Source organism: Enhydra lutris, unplaced genomic scaffold (genome assembly GCF_002288905.1).
Source record: "Enhydra lutris kenyoni isolate GAN:26980312 unplaced genomic scaffold, ASM228890v2 scaffoldscaffold41, whole genome shotgun sequence".
NCBI classification, from domain to species: Eukaryota; Metazoa; Chordata; class Mammalia; order Carnivora; family Mustelidae; genus Enhydra; species Enhydra lutris.
Genome location: NW_019154125.1, coordinates 6,221,623 through 6,227,625, shown reverse-complemented (window position 1 = coordinate 6,227,625; position 6,003 = coordinate 6,221,623). Strand labels below are relative to the sequence as shown.

The following is a 6,003-nucleotide window of genomic DNA, read 5'->3' as shown; positions in this document are numbered from 1 at the left end:
TTGAACTACATGTATTGATCAGGCTTGGTGAGGAAAGTACTCTTTGTTTATCCCCCCACCTCCCCGAGTCTTTCCCTTCCCTAGAAACATAGGCTAAAATATGCAATGGTGTATAATACACCAGGGGATAAAATATATGATATATAAGAGGGTTCCCACCCCCCCAGGGGTGGCAGTCTCTGTTTATCTTCATTTGGGGGTGCTCTAAGCCAGGCTTCTCACATGGGGATTGCCCTGGGTCCTCCGAAGACCTTGTTAAGATGCTGATTCAGATTCCAAAGATCAGGTTCAACCTGGGCTTCTTCAGTTCCAAAGCAGTCGTTGGTCCTATGGATGCTGCTGGACCCCAGACGGACGTGAAACAGCAAGACCTTTTGTTCGAGGTCTGTCCAGGTCCTGTGGGAAAGAACAGTCTCCTTCAGAAGAAGGAAGTGGATTTGGGGAAAGGACAGAACGTGTTTCCCAAACACGAGTATGAGTCAGGGGATAGATCCCATCGGCTTTGGGATGCTCAGTCTAACAGTGACGCAGGGGGCAACATCCCCTCGCCAGGGTTATTTTTACTGCGCTGGGCTTATCTTTTGGGTTTTTTAAATTTTTTTAATTTAAATTCAATTAACTAACATATAATATATTACTGGTTTTGGAGGTAGAGGTCAGTGATTCATCAATCTTATATAATAGCCAGTGGTTAAGAGTCTCATGGTTTGTCTCCTTCTCTGATTTTGTCTTGTTTTCTTTTTTCCTCTCTTCTCCTATGCTCCTCCATTTTGTTTTTTAACAAAAACATGAGTGAGTGAGATCAGAAGATAATTGTCTTTCTCTGATTTATTTTGCTTTGAATAATACCCTCTAGTTCCCTCCACGCCATTATAAATGGCGGATCTTGTTTTTTGATAGCTGAGTAGTATTCCATTGTGTATATATATCACATCTTCTTTATCCATCCATCTGTCAGTGGACATCTGGGCTCTCTCCATAGTTTGGCTATTGTGGACATTGCTGTTATAAATATTCAGGTACCACTGCTTTTCTTTTTTTTTTTCGGATTCTGACTCACGAATGAAGAAAAGGTTAAAATGCCTTCACAGAACCATAAGGATTGTGTTGTCAACTCCCCGGCTACCTGCTTGCCAGTGCCTCTGATTTCTCTCTGGGATTTTAAACCTCTTCCAAAGTCCAGATGCCCTCAACGCTTAAAGGTATGTCATTCATAATGACAGTGGTGGTAATCATCATATTGACTACAACACCAGTAAATTAAGTAACAATTTTAAAGGAAATCTACATTTTTTCAATTGTCCAATATCTAATTATTGAAACAGAGAAAGTTACTTTGGGACACTTTAACCACCTCCTAGAAGTAATTGCAGGGGTGGATAAAATATAAGCTCGTGTTGCTTTTTTATATTAACATTTCACAACGTGAGAAATAAATTTCATCAGATTAAAAATAGCCTTCCCACTATATCAAAAGCATGTACCTCGAACACGCTTTTGTTCTTTCTGAGGATACAACGTTAAATTTAACCAGAATGTACCACTTCCAACACAGCATGAAGAGCTGGACACTGAGGGGCCACACTGTCCTGGGATGGCCTGGGCAGGTAACTCTTGCCCTATGCACAAGTCATTAATTCTAGATCTATAGTGGGTTTTATTACTGTGAAGAAAACCTTTTCATTTCTACCACATGATCTGACACTAAAAAATTATTAAAAAGAACTTAACAAACCAAAGCCATGACAAAAAAACAATGTGTTGTGTATGGATCATTTTTATGCTTGGGACCCACTTTATTATTTTTGGAACTATTACAAGACTTCTGTTAAACATGTTGAATGTTAAGAGGAAACAGACTCTTGGCAAATGTGGAAAACCAATTACAGAAAATGTCTCTGCTAGAGCTAGAGAAGCACGGGGAAGGGACAGGGGAGAAGCTGGTCCGCCCCCTGCTCTCACTGCCGAAAACACACAGACGGTGGTGTTGTCTTGAAAAGAACAGAACTGTTAAATTGTTCTTGTTATTTTTTCATTTACAGGCAAAAAAATAGCAAAAATGATACTTCTCAGTTAAATCTACTTATGTAGTAGAGTACAACACAGAATTCCTTTTCTTAAGGCAAATCTAATACAAAGAAAGCAGCATTTCCCAAATAAATAACCTAGAAAGTTACGTTTATGCAGAAGAAAAAGCTTGGGGCACCTGGGTGGCTCAGTCATTTAAGCGGCTGCCTTTGGCTCAGGTCATGATCCCAAGGTCTTGGGATCGAGCCCCACATCGGGCTTCCTGCTCAGAAGGAAGCCTGCTTCTCCCTCTCCCACTCCCCCTGCTTGTGTTCCCTCTCTCGCTGTCTCTCTCTCTGTCAAATAAATAAAATCTTAAAAAAAAGAAAGAAAGAAAAGAAAAAGCTTCACCACTAATAAAGAAATCAGATTACCTTAAATTGTAAACACTTGAATTAGAAATATTAATTTACTCACGTTTTGAGAGCATATCTGGTGTATCCAGCATAGTAGAAGCTCGCTATTGTGTAAATGTTAATTAAAGGGTATCATTTTATCTACGTCAATATTGACAAGATTGAAATAAATGTAACTTCAATTTTGAATTGATTAAATTTGGAAAAAGCCAGACGGCTGATCTGGAAAAAGAATCCATAGAGGAAATGAAACATTTTCGATTTGTCTTTAGCTCTTCCTTCATCATGTTCTTGCATATGTACGGTACAGTGCAAAGCATCAAGAGGTCAGATGAACGACATGAGCTCTGACCTCCAGGAACCTCCATTTCGGGAAGGGGCCAAGCAGCAATTCCAATACAATGTGGTCAAGGTTGTAAGAGATGCGGCCCATGTGGAAGGAGCCCAAGGAAGTCTTCACAGAGTTTTCCCCACAGAAAGAACAGCATCCTCGAGGGTCAGAGTGTGTGGGGGACAGGAGTAGTTTGCGGTGTGAAGGGGGGGGAAGGCCACAAAGGAAACTGGAGGTGTCGGTAAGGGGCCAGATCATGATGGATGTCTGAGGCAGACCCCATCCAAGGAGGAAAGGAAAGGCACATTCACTTGGACTTTTGGAAAAGACTAGTAAGAAGTGTGGGCTCAGCGAAAGGAATCAGCAAGGTGAGGCATCTGGGGTGGCGACCTTTGGAAGCCATCCCCACCCCAAGCTGAGGGGTTAAAGAAAGAAGATGGAGCACCAGAATCTGGTTGTGTGCGGGATCCCAGGAAGAGAGGGCGGCCACCTGTTCAGTGAGAAGTACTAGTACAAAGGTACACGAGTAGGTGTTTGCTATTAGATTTAAAATAGTTTTACACATTGATAAGATGTTTAAATATTTGGATTTGAAAAATATCATATGGTAAGAACTTAGTTATAGAACACTGTAGAACTATAATAAAATATAAAGACAGCCCCTGGCTAATGAGGTCAGTCTTCAGTTAGACCTGCCCCTCTAGGCGCCTCAGGATCAAGATACTGATTGTGGCTGTGCCTGTTACCCACTAATGGCAGGAGGACTTGTGGATCGGGTCGCCCAGTGCTGGCCTGTGCTCCATGTTGGGCTGTCTGCCCCCCGTCAGGGTTTTACAGGATATAGAGAAGCACTTTTGGCCAAGGACAAAGAGCACTGGGCGCAGAGCGGTGGGGGCGGAAGACAGCTGAGCACAATCCTTTCATCCTCTCTGTCCCCAGAACCTCAAATCCTAATGCTGATCTTTAATCACAAAAGTTAAACAGACTTGGGGCACCTGGATGGCTCAGTCGTTAAGCGTCTGCCTTTGGCTCGGGTCATGATCCCAGGATTCTGGGATCGAGCCCCGCATCGGGCTCCCGGCTTGGTGGGAGGCCTGCTTCTCCCTCTCTCACTCCCCCTGCTTGTGTTCCCTCTCTCGCTGTGTCTCTCTGTCAAATAAATAAATACAATATTAAAAAAAAAAAAAAAAAGTTAAACAGACTTAGGCAACTCAATTCTCAGTGATAATGAGCATCAGAAATCACATGGATTAATGAGTCGCAAGTGATCCCGTTCAGAATAATTTCATTTCTAATTTCTTAACCCTCCGGATGCAGGCCCGGTGAACAAGCACTGACAGGGAATGGTTTGAGCCTGACCGCGCCCTTTCCCCACTCGGTGGCAGAGCTACACTGTAGAACGAGGCCTAAGGAGGCCAAGGTCAATGCGAGGGGCAGCGGCCTTTACTCTTGTCATGAAGCACGTGCCACTTCTCTGCCGAATGTACAGACTGAGGAAGAAAGGGGGGAAACCGTCTGGAAGGTGCCACCCCTTTTCTCTCAGCTTTATGCTACTGAATCCCCAAATTCCTGTCATGCATTCTTGTTGCCTCCTCCCTTCTCTGTCTTCTGAGAACTGAGTGACTTGGCAGCCTTCGGCTGATACTGGCTAAGGACATCAGCACCTGTGCTGGGAAGGACACCAGCCCGAGGCACCCCAAACGGCCAGCTGGTCTTCTGTTCTCGGGGTCCCCTAAAGCCACAGGCCTGAAAGAAGAAAAAGAACGAAAAGAAAGAAAGGGGAGTGGACTTTCCCATGTGCTGCTGCCCATGTCCATGTCTGCTTAAAAGAGAACAGAGATGCAAATTTCAGGGGTGTTTCTCTTCAAAGGTGACAGGCCTGCTTGTCTTTCTCTAGCAAACTAAGCACAGATGACACTTCGGTAGCCACAGGCTCACCTGAAATATAAATGGATGAAAGCGCAAAATATTTAAATGTGTAACTGTTGAAACAATCTGATCAAAAGTGCATTAATGATCACATCCATAGAAATAACTAAGTCAGCTCAGTGAGGGATTGAGAACACTTAGCCACATGGCTTTGAGCAGAGTCAGGATTCTAGGCCTGATTCCCAGCTCTGTCCCCCCAGCTGTCTGACTTCAGGCAAGCTACTCAACTTTTCTGCATCTTTAAAGTGGGGAGAATACAGAGAGGGGACAGCCCTGTGGGGCAGACCTGCACCTGGAGGAGGAGGAGGTGTGGGAAACTGCGGGGACCTGTGAGCAGAGAAGATGATAGAAACCAGTGGAAAGAATAATATACTGGATATACAGTTGGAAAGAACTATTTGTTCTAAAAGTAATGCAAACAAAGGAGATCTCAATTAAAGAAGAATGTGCTGCTCTTCATAATATGATAAAAGGGCTACAACAGACCATTAAATCTCAACATGATTTGAAAGTGAAAATGAACAACTAAGAAGAAATGTTGATCTTATGAAAGAAAATTTAAAATCTCATGAACAGGAATATAAGAATACTATTGCCAAACTTATGAGTGAAATGAAAATCAAAGAGGAGGGACATAAGATAGAAATAAGGAAACTTCGTCAGGATATGCGGGAAAAAATTGAGTCAAATGAAGAAAAGCATAAAGACCTGATAGAGAAAAATGAGGTAGAAATTTCAGAGTTAAATGCAAAGTTAAGAACTCAAGAAAAGGAGAAACAAAGTGAAATTATCAAATTACAGTTAGAGTTTGATGCCAACCTAGCAAGACTTCAAACTAAATCAAACTCATACCCAGATTCTACTGTTTTGCCACAGAGCATCTACAGAAGGAAGCTTCAACATCTTCAAGAAGAAAAAAAAACAAGGAGATCACAGTTCTTCGTAATACCATTCATGATTCAGAGCAACATCTCTCCCTTGACAAAGATTCTCAACTTAAACCTACTGGCAAAGGTTCTTACCTTAGGCGTAGACGGTTTTGAGTAGGACAGTAAATTCATTAGTCGCTACCTAATTTCTTTAAAAGCAGTTGAAAATACACTTCTATCATTAATATAACATACTGCCTAAATAATAACAAAGAAAAGAGGAGAGCTTCAGACTTTTTAAATTGAGTTTATTTAAACAAATCCACATTTGGCCAATCATGTACTATGTTCTTGCTGAACAGTATTACCCATAAAGGAGTTCAGGTTTATAGGCCTTAGTTTACCTATTGAACCATCACTGACTATGGAAATACTTTCTAAACAATCAAGA

General features: G+C 42.1%; 1 pseudogene; it reads left to right on the top strand.

Annotated features, from left to right (window-relative positions):
* Window positions 1-260: 260 nt before the first annotated feature.
* On the top strand, window positions 261-5,726 carry LOC111155392 (annotated as a pseudogene).
* Window positions 5,727-6,003: the final 277 nt, after the last annotated feature.